This window comes from Microcebus murinus, chromosome 1, assembly GCF_040939455.1.
Source record: "Microcebus murinus isolate Inina chromosome 1, M.murinus_Inina_mat1.0, whole genome shotgun sequence".
Classification (NCBI taxonomy): domain Eukaryota; kingdom Metazoa; phylum Chordata; class Mammalia; order Primates; family Cheirogaleidae; genus Microcebus; species Microcebus murinus.
The window spans coordinates 72760076-72780094 of NC_134104.1; positions in this window are offsets into that span (position 1 = coordinate 72760076).

A 20019-nucleotide genomic window follows, 5' to 3' on the forward strand; every position below is an offset into this window, starting at 1 on the left:
ACTGGAGGGCAGAAGCTTTGTTTTAGCTAATCTCTGACTTCCTGTGCCTAACAAAGACTTAAAAAAAAAATTGAGATATCATCTAACTCCAGTGAGAATGGACTTCATTTAAAAGTCCCAAAACAATAAATGTTGGTGTGGATGTGAAGAGATAGGAATACTCTTACACTGTTGGTGGGACTGACTGCAAATTAGTACAACTCCTGTGGAAACTAATTTGTAGATAACTCAAAGAGTTAAAAACAGAAATACTATTTGATCCAGCGATTCCACTACTAGGCATCCTAGGTATCTACCCAAAGGACAAAAAGGCATTCTATAATAAAGACATCTGCACTCAAATGCTTATGGCAGCACAACACACAGTTGCAAAGATATGGACAACCCAAGTGCCCATCAATACATGAGTGGATTAATAAAATGTGGTATATGTATATCATAGAATAATACTCAACTACATAAAACAATGATGAACTAGCACCTCTTATATTACCATGGATAGAGATGGAGCCCATCCTTCAAAGAGAAGTATCACAAGAATGGAAAAACAAGCACCACATGTACTCACCATCAATTTGGTATTAACTGATCAACACTAAGGTGCTCACATAGTAGTAATATTCATCGAGTGCCAATCAGGTGGGAGGGGGATGGCGGGGGTCAATAAACTCACAACTAATGGGCAAGGAACACACTATGTGAAGGAAGGGCATGCTTATAGCTCTGGCTTGGGTGAACCAAAATATTTGTACCCCCATAATATTATGAAATTTACAAAAAAGAAAAGACAATATCCTTTACATTCTAGTAATAGGAGAAATACCTGTTAAAAATAAAATTAAAAATATTTTTACAGGTTGTGATAAATGCAATGAAGTAAATAAGTGAATTACTTAAGGAGATGGAGAATAACTGTGGGAGGAAAATTATTGTAGCTAGTGTTTTAAAGAAGGAATCTTTGAGAATTTTACCTTTGAGCTGAAAACAGAAGGGTGAGGAGGATTCCCAGGCAGAGGAAAACAACTTAAAGCCCCCAATGATGAGGACTGGAAACATGCAATAAACAGAAGAGGCAACAGCGGCTGCATCATAATAAGTATAAGAGACAATGATATGGATTTGGAGGGAGCATAGTGTTTTAAGCAGGGAGCATAGTGTTAGTTATAAGTTATAAGCATAGTGTTATAAGCAGGGAGCATAGTGTTTTAAGTCTTGAAGACAGTGATAAGCAATCTGGATTTAAATTTAAATTTAATGAGATGCTTCTGACAGTGAGTAAGCATGATCCTAATAATATTTTGAAAAGATTTGTCTCTTTGTTGTGTGGAGGACCAAAACCAGATGCAAGAAGACCATTTAGTCAGTGATTTTATCTCATTGGACATGAGAAGATTGTGACTGAGGGCTAAAGCGATGGCTGTAGAAATAAATAGAACTGGAAAGTTTAGGATGGCAGAGATCATCAGAGGATTTTCTGGATTTCTTTGGAAGATGAGACAAAAGAGTAATCAAGATGATGTCTAATGTTTAGAAGCAAACATGTGATAGTGATGGTAATTCCATTTATAAAGAGAAGACACATGGTAGAAAAGAGACTTAGGAATTTCTATTTTGCATTTATTGAGATATATAGACATATAGTTATAGAATAATATATATGTAAAAAAATTCCCATAAGTCTACAAAACAATTGTTAGAATTAATGAGTGAATTTAACAAGGTTATGGAATAAAAGATTAACACAAAAATATGTTATATTTGAATATATTAGCAGTAAATAAATAAATAAATTAACTTTTTAAAAATCAATTTACAATAGCACTAAATTAATAAAATACTTAGCTACTTATAAGGAAAACCATCATCTCACACTAAAAGTTCCAAATATTGTTGAGAGAAACTAAAGAAGGTCTAAACAAATGGGACAGTATATTATGTTCTTGGGTTGAAAGTCTCAATATTGTTAAGATGCCACTTCTCCAACAAATTATCTATACATTCAATGCAATTCCAATCAAAATCTTTAGGCTTTCTTGGCAAACTCTAAAAGCATATTCTAAAATATGTATGTAAATTCAAAGGACTTAACATTACTATGCTAAGCATTTTCTTAAAAAGAACAAAGCTAGAATAATTATAATACTTGATTTCAAGACTTAAAGCTTACAGAAATCAAGACACTCTGGGTGTGGCAAAAGTTTAAACATATAGAGCAATGGAACAAAATCATGAGTTTAGAAATAAACCTGCATATATTTAGTTAATTGATTTTTTACAAAGGTACCAAGGCAACAATTCAATTGAGAAAGAAAATTCTTTTCAATAAATGTTTCTAGAACAATTAAATTTTTAAAGGGATTTTTAAAAGCAAAATAAGAGATCAGTATCTCTTACTGTACACTGGAAATTAATTACAGATATAAATGTAAAACATAAAATTATAATATTTCTAGAGGGGTTAAACAATGTTTTCTTAGAACATAATCATTTTTATTAATTTTCATAGAACATTAATCATTTTTATAAATCATTATAAAAACATTGATAAATTGAACTTAATTGAAACTCAAAACTTCTGCTCCTTGGAAGCAATGCTAGTAAAACCAAAAGGCAATCCATAGACTGGGAGATATATTCACAATGCATGTATCAGACAAAGGACATGTATCAGATGATATAAAGAACTCATAACTCAAAAATGAAAATGCAAACACTGTATTGGAGGTCCTGTCAATTGGAATATAGTAAGAAAAAGAGCAATAATCATATACAGTTCAGAAATAGAAAAGTAAAACTATCCCCTTTGGGAGTTATCATTTTGCTTATATAAGCAATAAATGTAATAAATCTACATACCAATATAATTTTTCTAGTCTTTATTTAACCATAGTCATTCTAAAAATGTGTAATGTCATTCATTATGGTTTTAATTTGCTTTACACTGATGACTAATGATGTTTGAATCCTTTCAAGTGTTTTTGGTGATTTATATATCTTCTTTTCTGATGTGTCTGTTCCTATCTCTTGGCCTCTCACACACTGCTGCTGAGAATTACAGCCAATCACAAAATATGGGGTCACTGTAGAAGGAGAAAATGTTTGAAACTTCCAGAGTTCTTTTCATAAAGAAAACAGGTTAATAAAAGAAAAGAAATGCCTTTATATGCCAGTTCAAATATGATCTCTTTTATTAAGTTTTCATCTATTTGTCACCATCTCTTCCACAAAGCTAGACAATGTATTAAACACCTACTGTGTGTTATCATGTTGCTAACCAGTGGAGTTAAAAGAGTGGCTAAGACAGAAAGTCCTAGCTGTGTTGGGAGTTAGGATCTGTGTGCTTTCAAAATACATGTTTTATTATTTCTATTAGAGAATGTTTATAATATTTTTCATTTAGTATATATCTATCTTCCCCATGAGGTTGCTAGTTTACTATCAAAAAGGCTATATGTTAACATGTCTTGTTTTACTCCACAACACCCAGTATAGCTTGGCACAAAGTACACACAAGGAAAGAAAGAAGGAAAGGTGGATGGGAGAGATGGAGGGAGGAAGGAAAATAATAGTCCATTGTGTTTAGTCTTTTGTTTATTTGTATATTTCTCCAAATCTGAGGTAAGTAACATTTCTATAAGATTTGAAGCCAGCATGGTTTAAAGAAAAATAAGTCTTATTCCAAAAAGCTAATACTGGCACTGGGTTCATATTCAAGTATAATTATCCAGTTAATTTGACATTTATCTGGAAGGCTGGCTACCAAACTGAAAGCCAGTTCAGACAATATTAGCAGCTCTTTCACGGGGATGTTCACAAGTGCTCATTTGTGCTTGCATGTGTGAAATTCCTGCTGTGAAGTTGATTTCAGGACCAGATTTCAAGATCAATTTGTGCCACGTGCAACATCCCAGCTGGAGTACTCTCTTCCAAGGCAACCTTTCAGCTAAATGCGGAAGTGAACAAAGCTAATTTCTCTAGGTTGAACGACTGCCTTAGTCACCTCTCAGCCTCCAAAACTAAAGACAGTAACATGGATCACCTATGGATTCTGTATACAATTGCACAAAAACCCAATGCCTGAGTCTACCTTGTGAGCTCCTCTTAATGTTTATAGGAAGATCCTCTTTTGTTGGTATGCTAGAATTACTGAGGGAGATGGGGTGGGGAGAGAGAGAATCTAACTCTGCAGCATATTTCTGACCATTGATATTTGGGAGTTTTATAGTGAGTCAAAATTGAGTCAAAACTGATTAACAGCCTTCAGAAATAAAGAGAAAATATTACCACTAATAATAAAAAAAATCAATAACAGTTTTTACTTTATAGTGTTATAACCACATGTATAAATTCAAAATAAATTCATAAGATAAAAATATTACACTCTACACAAATGAAGAAAGTGGGCAGAGAAGCATTTAATTCATGGAAGTCTAGCAATCAGGCGCTAGGACAGTCCTTAATGTTCGTTCCCTTAATTGAACCTCACCTTAAGATGAAGAAAGATGCCTGAGAGAGATAAAAAATTTTACTGTATTACAGAAATAATTTAAAAACTCTCTTTACCACAGAAACATTAATAGTGATTTCACCTGTAAAAGGGACAGGCTAAACTAGTTCCACAGGAGAACGTTAAACATTTTTACTATTTTCTAAAACTTTGCATTTGCTGTTTCCTCTGCCTGGAAATATCTTTTTTTAGATTCTTAATGGCTCAACACCTCACCTTTTTTATATCCCTGCTTAACAAATATTAGCTCCTTGGTGGGACTTTCCTGATCACCTATTCTAAAATAGCAACCCTTGTCACTTTCTGTCCCCTTTCTCTGTTCTACTCACTTTATAATGCCTATCACATCCTAACATCATATAATACTTTGTCTTTATTTGTTTGCCTGTTCATTTCCTGTCTCCTCCTCTAGAATGTGAGTGTCATGATGGCAGGACCTTTGTCTTACTCACAGCTACATCTCTAACATAGCTTGGCATGGCTTTAGCACTCTCAGTAACTATACGTTGAATAATGGATAGTTGAGTTTTCAGAGAAGCTCGTAAAGATTACTGTTGTTTTCCAGTTTTTCCTGTGCTCTAACACTATTCTCTATATCACTCAATGCATCAGAAACACACAGACACACAGCATCTACACGAAAGCACATGCACACGTTGACACAGATTTTTTGTCTTCATCAAATTCAACAAACATCAAGTACCAAGGTCTTCACTAGGTTCTATTCTTTTGGGTATAGTATGCAATGGAAGGGAAATATTCTCAAGACATGGTCTTAGCCTTCAAAGAACCCACTGTTTGGGTTTTGATGAACAAGAAAGTAAGTTTATCTGACACATTGTTTAACATTATGGTGTGTGAGGACATAGAAATATGAAATATATAGGTAACAACATCTTGCCTTATGGTATTTTGAAAGGAAATCTGAGAAGGTTTCTGAAAGAGGTAAATGAAAAACATTTCAGTAGGTAAACAAGGATGGATAAAGGAATTCCAGAGAGAGGAAACTATGCAAACAATGACATGCAGGAGTGAGAGTGCAAGGCATGTGCAAAAGCCATGTCCAACTTCCTAAAGGACTAAACATGTGGGGGGCAAATTTACTGAATGAATATGTTGGTTCCAATTTCTGGAAAAATTTTAATGTGATTAGTAAACATTAAGAATTGATTCTTTGGGTGATGGGAAGCTAACAATGGTTTTGCTTAGGGTAGAAAAATTAAGCAGCAATTCTATAGTACTTATTTAATATCAGCCATTATTCTAAAAAATGTAATGTGTGTACCCTTTTTCATCCTTTCAATAAGTGTGAGAAAAAGATTGCAAAGTTGAGAAAACAGATTCTCCAAATAAATAAATAAGATGAAAAGGTAAAATAGTTCAAAAATCCAAGAAATATTTTAAAAACAGGTCTCCTAATTTGGGGTTCAGGGTTTATTCCATTCCATCTTCCTGATTAAATCTGCTGTTTAAAATATTTCTTTGGAGATATTATTCATGAGAGACTCTAGTAAGGAAAAAAAAATTCAGTTTTACAATTCATATAAGTATTTTCAGTAAAAAGAAAAATACAAGCATAAAATAATGAGGGCCAGAATTAGAACAGGGGACATAAATGAAAGGACAGATGAGAAAGGTAGTGTGAAGTTATTACACAGACCACCGGACAACTGGATATTTTCCCTCTGGGATAGTTCAATTTTGAAGGAAGAAGTAAAAGTAAATTGCATTTTCATTATTTATTTATTTGGTCAACGAGCTGAAGGGAAAAAATATCAGTAGAAAATAAAAGCAATTTTCAATAAAGGCTATTAAAGGAAACAGACACTACAATATCTTTCCTTCTCTTTCTTTTAAAAAACAGACATAAAAGCAACACAAAAGCTTTCAATGTATATAGGTTTTCAAATCCACCCACTTACACCTGTTCAGAAACATCTGTTTTCTTAAAAAATGGAAACTGATAAAAAAAGAAAGCCCCCCTAATAATAACATATGGTGAAGAAAAGAAAAACTTTCTTAGTTTATTTATTTTTATTTTTTTCCCTAGGCAAAGGTAATTTTTAAAACTAAACTGTAAGTTATTGCTTATACCTAGGTGTGGGTATTAGAATCTCCCTCATTATGCTTTGGATTCCTAGCACTTCCTTATTTGTTAATGTGGCCAGTGCATCAATTATTTTCATAAAATTTTATAGATAAATGGTTGTTCTGGGTATTTTATGTCATGGTTTTAATGTATTAAGATTTGGATATATATAGAATCAATTCCACTATCTCAGAATACAATCAAAACTGCTGATGTTTTTTATTTAAGGTCTGTAATTGCCTTAACAACTCTAAATAAATTGTAATCTAAGACAACAATGAATCTCAACAAGGAAATATCTGGCTAAGCAGATGATGCATTTGATCTGAGAAATGAATAAAGGAGACAGCCATATTTAGATCATGAAAGAGACCATGCCAGGCAAAGTTAATAATAAGGGTAAAGATTCTGAGACCAGAATATATAAGCAAGGAATTTTCGATGGATAGAAAATGTCCAGTGTTTCTGAAGCCAGAGAGGGAGATGAAATAAGCAGTGAGAGTTGGGGTTGAAAAAGTTGGCAGAAACAAGGTCAGTTTTGCCTCGGGGGCCATGGAGAAAGTATTCTATTTACAATGGCAATTCACTGGGGTGTTTTATTAAGAGAGCAATGGATCCAATTTATGTTTTTTAAAGTTTACTCTAATGACTCCATGGATAATGAATGTAAGAGTGCAGGGATAGAAGCATGGAGACCAGTTAAGCAACTTTAACAATAGTGCAGGTAAGAAATGATTGAAGTCTTACACTGGAGCAATGGAGATAATGGGAAGTGTTCATAGTTGGGATATACAGTGGAGGAACAGCATATCTAGGGTTAAATTAGAGTTTATGTCACTAAACATGCATTCAATAATGTGTAGAATTTCCTTTATTTTAAAGAAGGAACAAATAATGTGATATTTTTAATAATAATTAAATGAATAAAGTTAAAAACTATAATTTCTCTGTTTGGTGCACAATAGATTTTAGAACCAGACTTTCCCTAGATATTAAGAAAGTCACTTTATTCAATAAAGGATACTGACAATATAATATTTATAGCAAACACTATTGTTTATTCATGTGGTTTATTTCTTATAAAACTTCTAAAGGTCTTATTGTGTCACTTATCTACTTTTGTGTGTCATGTATATAAATGTCAACAAAATTAGGTCATTATAAACAGAAATATTTAAGGATTAATATCCTGTGCACATGACATTTAGGTTTGGGATTTTTCTGTGCATGAGTAAAATATAACTGAGCTGTTTGATAGTAAACACAGCCGACATTTCTATATGAAAGCCTACTCTCGGTCTAGAGAAAGGTATATTTATTTGGAAATTGTGTGAACAGTTTACATTTTCTGCTTGGAATGTTGAAACTCAAGTAGTGCTTGTGTAACGAGATAGTTTACATTAAGTACTAATAATGGTTTGCTGCATGATCATCACAATAATGTACTGTAATTTATCACACCTGCCATTGAAGGAGCTCTAAAAATTTCACAAACAACCCCTCATTAATCTATTCATTTAGCTCCTTTCCTCTTGAAAGTTTCTAAAGCTATTTAAGAAATTATGCAGCAACTGTGGAAAAGAGAGTGGTTTTGGAGCATTCAGTGAAAAAGAAGGGACTGACTATAGAATTGCAATGATATAAATTCCAAGTAAACTAATCTGGAGGACTGACATAATCACATATGTGATGAATTTCTGTTTTGTTAAAATGGAAAACACTCTAAAATATTTAGATCAAGTTCCTTATTTTAGAAGTTCAATTCCTGTCTATTTCTTATTTGTCTATTCTCCGTAAGTGTTTGGGGCTTACTGAGGACCTGGAGGTCTGTCACTCAGAAACAAATTGTTGTATTGCCCCAGTGCTACATTATTATATATTCAAAGACTGTTTCCCATGTAACTAGAATTATTGCTATTTTTATGCATAGTACACTTGTTATTCTAAAATATTCTGAAATATTATTCATATTATTTGATATAAAGCATAAAGTATATTCTGAATATATTAAATAAGGTATATGTTCTTGGTCGTCTTGCATAAAATGTTAGGTTTGTTACACTTGTGAGAATGTTAACAGACAAGTGTTCTTTAATTTTGTGATCTCTTTATATCTATTTATATCATTAGATTATTGATTTTATAAGCACTTACAGAACACTCTCATTTGATAGATGTTGTATAATTTCCTCAAAATTCCAACCCTTAATTAAAGGCTTTTTAAGGATGATAAACACCCCCCAAAATATTCTGCTGATAAAAATGAATTAACATTCACCCTAATCTAAAAAACTAAAAAAAGTTTTTTTTAAAAAAACAGGTAATAAAGAGTGATGGTTTATAAAGAATAATTCCCATAACAAAAGATACTTTATTTTGCAAAAATATTCACTTTAGGATTTGTATAGACATCATTAGATATCCCTGTTAAACTGCATATTTTATGTTGAAATATTATTTAAAGCTCAAATAATGGAAAATGGTTCATATGGGGAAAATAGGTTCTTAAAAAGTAATAGGTTTGGATGTTGTTGAGAAGCTGCAAAGCTTCCTGAGGAAGTAGTAGCAAGCAGATGTAGCCAATTAGTTATGTAAATGTTAAATCAAGCACTCATCTATAGGTGAAATGGGTTAGGCAGGATAAAATATTCTCTTAATTAGAAAAAGACAGTGATGTTTGGAAGCAGCATATGTACATATAGATCTCTTTCTGAATAAATGGAATCAAAGCACCTAATTGGATTTAAAAACAATGTCACTTAAACCCATCTCAGCTTTAACACAAAGTATGCCTTCCTTATTTTCTAAGGAAATTAAAATCATCTACAGAAGAAACCCTACACAATGAAACAGAAGTTAGTAATTCTCTGGACTGGCTATAAGCCTGGGTATGTTTTATCCCAAAGAATCTTAATTGTAGAAAGAATGTTATAACATACACATATGTAAACACTTCTATGTTAAAATGTAGCCACTTTATCATGTTATCAAGCATGATTTTTAAATGATAGATAATATTATAGGTAGGTAGGGTTGAGGCCTCTGGGTGCTCCTCTTGTATTTCTTGGCCCTCCTTTTCAAAAGGCACGGAATATGCTTAATTTTGCATTTTCCAATACCATTCATGGTTGCATATATTTACCTCCTGTATTTGCTCATTGAGAATGAATAGTATTATTTTTATGCTTTAAGCTTTATGTACATGCTATCATGCTGTAAACATTTTTAAAACTTGATTCTTGCTGTGATTTTATATTCTTTGATATTTGATCTTTGTTGATATATGTAAATACAGTTCATTTAAAATGCTCTGTAGTATATCATATTATGGATATATTATAATTTATTCATCCATTCACCTGTTAGTGAACATTCAGATTTTTTCCATCATAATATAATTTCCTCTTCAGTTTATGTCTTTTTAATCACCTGCACATTTCTCTGAAAATTGTTTTTACTTCTTTAATCTTACTCAATATTATCAAATTGATCTAAATATATTTACTACTATCTCCTCTATCAAAATTAATAATCATTACTGGTATCATTCTTAACTACACATATTGTCAGATTATTTATTTTTATATGATATTGGAAATGTATTATTTTTTAAATATAAATTATCCTGTTTCCTAGGAAGCATGAGCATCTTTCAAAGTTACTTGATCATTTGTCTTAGTCTGTTTTGAGCTGCTACAAAATACTACAGCCTGGGTAATTTATAATGAACAGAAATGCATTAGCTCATGGTTCTGGAGACTAAAAAGTCCAAGATTGAGGGACTGGTATCTGGCAAGGGCCTTCTTGCTGCATCATCCCATGGCAGAGGGGCAAAATAAAAGGGCATAAGAGAGATAAGGGGGGACCAAAACTCATCCTTTTATCAGGACCCTACTCCTTCAATAACAAACTCACTCTCACAATAATGGCATTAGTCCATTTATGAGGCAGAACCTTTGTGTTCTAATCAACACTTAAAGGTCCCACCTTGCAACACTGCTGCATTGAGGAGCAAGTTTCCAACACATGAACTTTGTGGGAGGGGGAACATTCAAACTATATTAAAATTTATTTATCCTCTGATATGAATGTTACCCATTTTCTTTGTGTACATTATAATGTATTATAAGGACATTATATAATGTATAATAAATATATATAATACATTATTTTATAATGTATAATAATGCATTTATATTATATAATGTACAATAATCTATTAATGTATTTATATTATATAATATATAATAATATTATAATATATTCTGGCTAAAACATATAGTAGTAACAAAAGCTAATGGATCCTTGGGTATAAATATATAAGAGATTGCAAATCATTAGGGAAGAATGTGATAAAACTTTATTTAAATATGTTACATATGACCAAAATATATGGAAAAATATTTTTGTGCCATATGAAAAACTAAAATTATAAAAAAAGGCAATCTATCAATTCTATATAATTTCAATCAAAATCTAAACAGGATTGTTTTATGATTCTCCATATCACAGACTGAATGTTTATGATCACCCCCATCAAATTCATATGTTGAAGCCTAAATACCAATGTAATGGTATTTGGAGATGGGACCTTTGAAAGGAAGTTAAGTCATGAGGGTAAGCACTCATGGACGAGATTACTGCTCTTTTAAGAAGAGACAGTAGAGAGCTTGCTTCATCTCTCTCTGCTCTCCATCGCGTGAAGACACAGAGAAGACCGCCATCTATGAACCAGAAAGAGTACCCTTACCAGACACCAGATCTGCTGGCACTTTGTTCATGGACTTCCCAGCCTCTAGAACTGTGAGAAATAAATTTCTGTTGCTTAAGCAGCCCGGTTTAGGGTATTGTGGATATAGCTGCCTGAACTCACTAAGAGACTTGGTAATCTGGTTCTAAAATTCATATTGTATATGAAGGATCCAAAATAGCTAAGAACATTTTGCAGAATAAAAACAAGCAAGAAGGTATATGGGCCACCACTCATGCATTACTACAGATCCTGTTGGGCTCCTTTGCTCTTGTTCCAGCCACTACTGCCGGAGGCACCTTGCGATGCATGCACCCTAACCTGGCCATGCCTCAGCTCATGCACTTGCTGCATCCTTCTTGCCTCCTGTTTCAGGGTTTCCCTACCCATGCCAAGCCATGGAACTCTGCTCAGCCCTAACTTATAGCACAAATGTGCACTAGAAAAATTTCTTTGTGAATAGATTAATTCCCTTTCCCCCCTAGTACAGACCATCATGACACTCAATGTATACTGCCTATTTGAAGACGGTCTTATATATACAAAAATCAGTTGTACATTTAAGGGCTCACTCTCCTTCCTTTCCTCACTCCTCTGTCCTTCACCTCTCCTCCCTAGGATTGCACTCCCCATTAAATTTGTAGCAGTTAAGCTTTCCACCTTAGGCTCTGCTTCTTGGATAACACAGAATAAGATAGAGGAACTCAACTACAAGATGGCCAAAGTTATCACAAAGATATGGTTATTAAGAGACATTGGTGCAGGCAGTGACAGATAGACCAAAAGAATAGAATAGAGTGACTCAAAACAAATTCATACATACAAAGACAGTTAATAAATGACATAGGAATGTTATAAATAACTGGAGAAAGACAGTATTCAATAAATTATAATGAAGCAATTGTTTTCTGTATTTTAAAAAATGCTTTTTTACAAAAAGAGAAAAGTTATTTTTGAATGGATAAAATACATTGATAAGAATAAATTTTTACCAGAAAATATAAAAAATACAAAGGATGTGGCTTTGAATATGAAAGAATTCCTTTTATAGATATAAAAAGTAAAAACCTCAAAAAAATTGATAACTTTGCCTAGATTAAAATAAAAACTCTTGTTCATCAAACACCATAACAAACTGAAAAATAAAGACGTCAAAGACTGAGAGAAGAATAGCACATATAAAAGATTAGTGTCAAGAATCCATTTATATTATAGGTATATTATTGGTAGTTTATAGATTGCCAATATATATATATTTAAATCAAATATATTTTGATTTAAATATGTATATAAAAACAAATCAGCCTATGAGAAAAATAGTTAAGGATATGAGTAATTACAGATGAGTAACATATTAAAAAATGATCAACTAACATATTAAAAAATGTAAATTTTAAAGAATGTTCCAGGATATAAAACCTATATGGTTGGTGTTGGTATAAGAGTATTCATGTGGTTTCATTCCTGATTACACATATTATTATTATTATATTTTAAGTTTAATATTATCTAAATAAAATTATTTCCTTTTTAGTAAATGCAAGCATCATTTAATTTTCATAAATCCCTATAAGATAAGAATAATTATTATAGCATGTGACTGAATTAGACCAAGAAGAGTCAATCAACTGGCCGAAATTCATACAATCAGAAAGGGTCAATGTCAACTTATGAAACCAAGAATTCTGGTTCTAGGCTCTGTTACTTGTTTAACCATTATACCATCTTTACTTTCCAAATGAACTGTGGCAAAAGTTTCTTCTTTCCTAATCCTAGTATCTCTTACTTTATCTTTCCCTACTAGGTTTATAAGATAACTGATATAATGGTAATAGAAGTTCTAGTATCAAGAATCCTTTTGCTATTAATACTTTTAAAGGAAACACACATAACATGTCAGTCTTAGGAATGACATTTGTTTTAAACTCTTGTTAGAGTAGCTTTATAGCATAGTGATTAAAGACAGTGGATCTAGAGCCAACCTACCTGAAATTCAAACCCGAGTTCCCCTATTTATTGTCTGATATATAAATTATCCATTTGCCTGTCCTCTCTTGAAAATGTAATACAATGGTCATTATATGAGAGTCCTTATAAAAGTTATATAAGTTAATAGAATGAAATGCTTAGAACAGCACCTGGCATATAATATGCACTCAATAATGTTATTTGTTATAGCTCTATTACACTCTTAACTACACCAGACTGTAAAGGTACATAAGAAGTTTACTTATATTTATCACAATGTCTTATATAGTTTGATTTATTTCTTACATCTTTATGCTTGCTGTTTACCCAGCTTTTCTAAGCATGTTCTTCCTCCTTCCTTACGTTTTATTGGAATGATCAACTATTATTTTTCTTTTTGTTCATCAACTGGTTTGGAAGTTATATGTTTCATATCTAACCTTTTAGAAATTTTACTAAAAATTTAACAAGCATATTTGATTTGATGAATTCTAAAGTTATTAACATCTCTAACTTTACCTTACAACAAAAAGACCTTAGCAAACTCTAAATCTGAACATCTCCTACCACCTTACATATTTTTAATTGTTTTGTATTTGATTTCAACTTTTTATATTTCCAAATTTAATCTGTACACACCCACACACACACACACATAGATTTATCTACATGCTTACTAGTTTCTTTTCTCATTATTTTCTATTGCTTTTCACTCTTCCGAGATAAATTTCTTTCTTTCCAAAGTACTGAGTGTTCATTTTTTCAACTAGGATTAGCATACTGAGTTAAGAATACAGTGAGATATACTCCCCATTAAAATGGTATTAACTGATCAATACTTAAGTGCACATATAGTAATAGCATTCACTGGGTGTTGGGCAGATGGGGGGAAGGAGGGGATGGATATATATACACTTAATGAGTGTGTTGCGTACTGTATGGGAGATGGACATGTTTGAAGCTCTGACTCTGGTGGGGCAAAGGCAATATATGTAACCTAAACATTTGTACCCCTGTAATATGCTGAAATGAAAAAAAATTAAGAAAAAGAAAAAAAAATCACCAAACCAAAAAAAATAGAGTGAGATCACTTCACTAAGAGTTCATGGCAATAACTTCATCATTTGTCAAATATCTTTCCATTTGACTCTGAATTTTCATCTGCTATGCTATTTATCTACTCCTGAAAAATATCACTCCATATTAATTATGGTAGCTTTACATGTTTTGATATTTAGTAGGATCGTTGCAAGTGTATGTGACAAGTGTATATACATATTTACACATATTTGTTATTCTTGGTAGGTTATACTCTAAGGTAATTTTTAGCTAATTTGTTTAATTTTGGTTGGATTTAGACTTAATAAATTAAGTTGGTGAGAGTTAAGACCTTTAAAAGTTTAATTTTTTTATGTTCATAAAAATAGTTGTAGTTAAATTCATATAGATCCCAAATGACTTGAGTTTATTCAAATACATTTTAATACGTTTGATTCTTAGCGTGAATTAAATTTTTCCATTTTCTATTTATTCTCTGCTTATTGCTAAGATGGAAAATTTTAAATTTCAGAATGCTTATTTTGTGATCAGTAGGCATTTGAAGTTTCTTCTAAATTCCAACTGTTGTAGAGATGGAGTCTCCCTCTTGCTCAGGCTGGTATGGAACTCCTAGCCTCAAGCAATCCTCCCATCTCAGCCTCTGAAAGTGCTGGGATTATAGGTTTGAGCCACCAAGCCTGGCCTTTAATTTGACTTTTTTAAAAAAATATGGATTTTGTAGGGTGTGGAGTAAGGCTGTAAAATATTTTTTAACTAAACGATTGACTAAATATGACAAAAGTACTTAGCAAATTCATGTCTATATGAATTGATTTATGATAAAGTCCTTTATCATGTATTAGATTATTAAATGTATTAGCGTCTGTCTAATTATTGAGCATATTATTCCTAATTTCTTATGACTCTCCACTCATTTGCTATACTGAGACTCATTTAATTACATTTCTGAAATTTTGGACATTTGAAAAATAATAATAGTGGAAGTGAAATAATTATAATTATAGCTATCAATGAATGAGCATATATTTTGCCTTAGATTCTGAGCTGTTTATGTGCACGATCTTAAGTAATACTGAAAGCAATCTTATTTATGTGGTTATGCAGATATGTAAATTCCAGTTCAGCAATTTAACAATTTCTCAGGAGTCATAAGGCTAATAATTGGTATGCCTAGAATTCAAACATAAGCTTATTGGACTCACGGTCAATTATATAGGTGATCAATCACCATCATCCATCATGTGATAAGTTATTTAAAATGTAAAAGGAAATGTAGAGCATTATTCAGATCTTACATATCTGTTTTTATCAAAACTACTTAGAAACATGAACAAAAATGTAGGCATTTTGGTGTACATGCAGCTAATATAATAAGAATCAGACTGTTACCCAGGCATTTGCCTATCTTCTATCCATTGACAAGAGTAAGTATTCCATTTCCACACTGCATGTTCTGGCCTAGTTGTCATTAATTCACCTATTAAAATAAGGGGGCTACTCTAGATAATTTATGAATCTCTCTAAGCACACATGTAGATAGAAATTTATAAATGAGAGAGGTAGTACAACAATCGGAAAAGAATTGGCTAATCAAAAAATGATTCTGAATAAACTGGCTCTCCCTACTAAAAAGATATTTCCTATGTTACACTGTATAAACATAAATTCCAGAGTAAAATCTTGAAAAATAAAGCCTTAAAATTTTCTAAGAACATATTTTTGTGTTATCTCAGTATAGAGAAAAGCATTTTTAAAAACAAGAATTGGAAAGTACAACCTTAAAGAAAAAGACAGGAAGATTGAATACATTAAAATTAAATATATGGATACATTAAAATATAAATATATAAAACATTAAAGTACACTGAATAGATAAAAATATTAATATATAACTTTATCAATAGATCTGTATTACAGATATATGATAATTATATAGATACACACACAATAAAAGGAAAACTTGTCAGAGATTAGGAGAATATTCTAGTATCAGTAATAAAAAGAAAACAAATGAATGCAGAATGGGAGATTTTTTTGGTACACTTAAAAAACAAACTAGGATTTTCTACACCAAAAAAAATATATAAAAATCAAAGACAAAAAGCAGGTACTTTGCTTAGTTTCCTTTTAAAAATTAAGAAAATGTGTTAGAATTAGATAGAGGTTGTTGCTGAACAACATTGTGAATGTACTAAATGTCTCTGAATTGTGAACTTTAAAATGGTTAATTTTATGTTATATAACTTTACCTTAATAAAATCAAAGATATTAGATAAAAAGAATCTTGTTAATCTGATCACTGTAATTAAAATTATTATAAATTAAATTATTACTGTTTTAAGTTAAATTCTACCATAAAAACAGAAAATTTGAGTATAAATTTAAATATAGAATATAATCATTTTAGTATACTAAAATATGAAATGTAAATTTACAATTATAAAATCCTGACAAGATCAAGGAGAAAAAAGTTAGAATGCATACTCTTTTGCCAGATGTCTGGCACAGCAAACCAGAGTCTTGTTTGATACAATGCTATGCATACTGGGGAAAATACTTGATTTTCACTTAGACAAGCTTAGTCAATTTATCAGTCTGGCTTATTTATTCTCTGATGGCACTACATTCAAGGTGCAAAAGTTGTTCCCATTTCCTCCTCTTTTACTTCTTTCACTTTCCTTTTATCACCCGTTTATTCTAATTCCTAACTAATTCATAACTACACAGATAATCCTATTATCTCACTTCCCCTCCTCCAGTTGACTATCTGATACGGGAATAAATCTGAGATCAGAGTGTTCAGAATGAGTTTCACTTAGGGGGTTGATGTGGAAGGTGAGTAACACAGTGGTTAGAACAGGCATTGAGGCTGCAGACACCCTGGCTTCAAATCAGAGCTGGTAATTGATGTGGATTCCCCGTATCAACTATGTGACCATGGAGATGTGACTTAAATCCCACATACCTAATTTGTAAAATGAAAATGGTGATAGTAATAGTACCTACATCCAAAGTTATTGTGATTTTTTTTTATAAAATAGAACATTTAGAACAGTTTTTGTCATGTAGTAAGGGCACAATAAATTTTAGCTATTGTTATGATCATCATTGTTATTATGGCCTGAAAGCGAATTCAATTGCTCATTAGGGCATCTAATCCTGCTCATATGGAGTCTAATGGTTTTTTTTATTATGAAGCAATGCAGATTCCAGAGAAGAAATTGTACCACTAAGAGTCACACACACACTCTTTGATTGACCGTATTTGTTGGTATACAACTGTGGGAGCTGATTAAAGATACACGTAAGGCTGCTGTCTTTGTGTCTGGTGCTGGAGACTGAGCTCAAAAAAGGGAAGTGAAACAACAGTCATATATTCGTTACAAGGACAAGGTTGTAACTATGCACTATTGTAGTTTGCTCACATTGTCACTTATAGCTGGCTCACCTTGTTAGTGTGGGGCAACAGTCAGGCCAACTGACTGAAGTTCCCATCAAATTCTCCTTTGGTTTCTCTAATTTTTGTCACAAGTGCCATTTACCACCCTGATGAAGGACTCCAGCATCTCCTGCAGGACAACTGTATCATTCAAGTCGGAGACTTGAACATCCCAAGACACCTCTGTGGGTCTCAGCCCATTATAGATCCAATCACTGCTCATGGGTTTGCCCTCACTCTCACTATTTCATTCATCTCCTATTTCAACTGCCCACTGATTTAATAGATCTTCCAAAACTTATGCAAAATATCTTTTGTGGGCCCCACTAACCTGGAACTCTTTGGCGAAGGAAATTCTTGGAAATGTAGTCCCAGCTTAGCTAAATTCAAAGAATACAAATCCATCACAGTCTATTCTTTGTCAAGTTGGCATCCATTTACACCTCTTCCACCCATACTTACAAGTAAAGACAGTAGCACTTCCACTTCCCATATGCTTCCACTTAACAAAATGCAACTATTCCTACAAATCCAAAAGCATGCTAGCCCTCTTCCCAACAGAGGACACAAATTTTCTTCCTCTATTCTGGACCGATGTTCAATCCTTTTCTAGATGAGTCATGCTCCCCCTTTGATGTTCTGAAATGTAAATACTGTGATATGAAATTAACTACTATTAACACACTTTATTGTAGATGGTAGGTAAATGGGAGAAGGGAGAAGAGAAAAATGGCTAATATGTACTTATCTATTCATCTCAAAGTAATACAGTGCACATTTCTACAACTGGTCTTACAGACTTAGTGGTATTTATAACTACCTTCTTCTACCACTCACTCTATAATCCTTCTACCTTCAGCAAGTATCTCAGCTGATTATAGCTTCTTGCTGGTTAGGATTTTCACACCTTCATTCTTGAAGGGTCTTGGCCATTCTTGAAGGGTCTTGGCCTGCCTGCAGTAGGCTATTATTGCTTTTTTAAATTGACTTTAATCTCAGGACATGGGAGTACTGATAGTCATCCCAAGGGATCTCCCTTAGATTATTTCAGAAACATTTCTCTTTGCTCCCATTTTGTAGTAGCAATATATAAATTCATATGTATAATACATATAAAATTTTGTTCACATTTTATATGTTTTATATATTATGTACATATCATATACATACACTTCAAACATGAAATTTAGTATAGAAATAGGACCTAATGTAATTGTGGGAACTGGTTAAATTGTCTATGTGAGGCTATTGTATACAGCTTGAATTCCACAGACCAATCAGTATGAAAGGGAAGATGGGTTTGAGGTTGGTAAGAGTTAAGGCAAACCAGAACTAACAAACACAAGCTGGAACCCATAAGGACAGAGAGGAACCTACATCAGTAGCTCACCACCTCCAAATCTCCAACTTTGATGCTGCAAGTGTTCTCCAAAACATGCTGATGCCCTGCAAAGTGGAGCTAAATATGCACTGTCCCAGAAGTCTAAAAAATCAAAGAATGATTCAGGTCAGCTACATTAACTAAGAACAATGCACAAAAGGGAATTCTGGAAAATATACTTTTAGCTTGTCTAAATTTCTGCAATGAAGTAGAAATCTACCATAGATTCCATGACAGGCTAAACAACAACAACAACAAAAACACTCTGGATTAGAATGCAAGAGGTTTCTAATCTTCTAGAATTCATCTTCAGTGTTTTTTTATTTGTTTTGTCAAAATCAGAGATGAACTTCCTATTTTAAAAATAAGAAATATTCTCCTAGAAGTCAAAGTTCTGTGTTCTAGACTTACTTTGCAACTCAGTAATTTTGTGATGTTCAATAATTTACTTTTCTAAATTAAGTTTTTGCTTCTCCACCTGTAATTGGGACAAATAAACACAGCCTCTCCTCATTCACTGATTTGTTGATGTAAATAAATGAGATAATGGGTATTGAAATGTTCTGTAACTTATAAAGAGTAATATATACACAAGTAATAGAATTATTAAATCTGTTTTTGCTTTAGTGAACAACAGATGATGTCATCAACTACAGAGAATATGATTGATCTTGATTCCTTACCTGGCCTCAGGCCAGGGCCTTATGACATCTTTTCAACATTTCAACAAGATACCTGCTTTATGTGCGAGGCATTTTCTTTCCATGTGGCTAGCAGCAGGAAATGAAATCCATTACAGCCCCATGTAGGTGGTTAATTTGTTTGA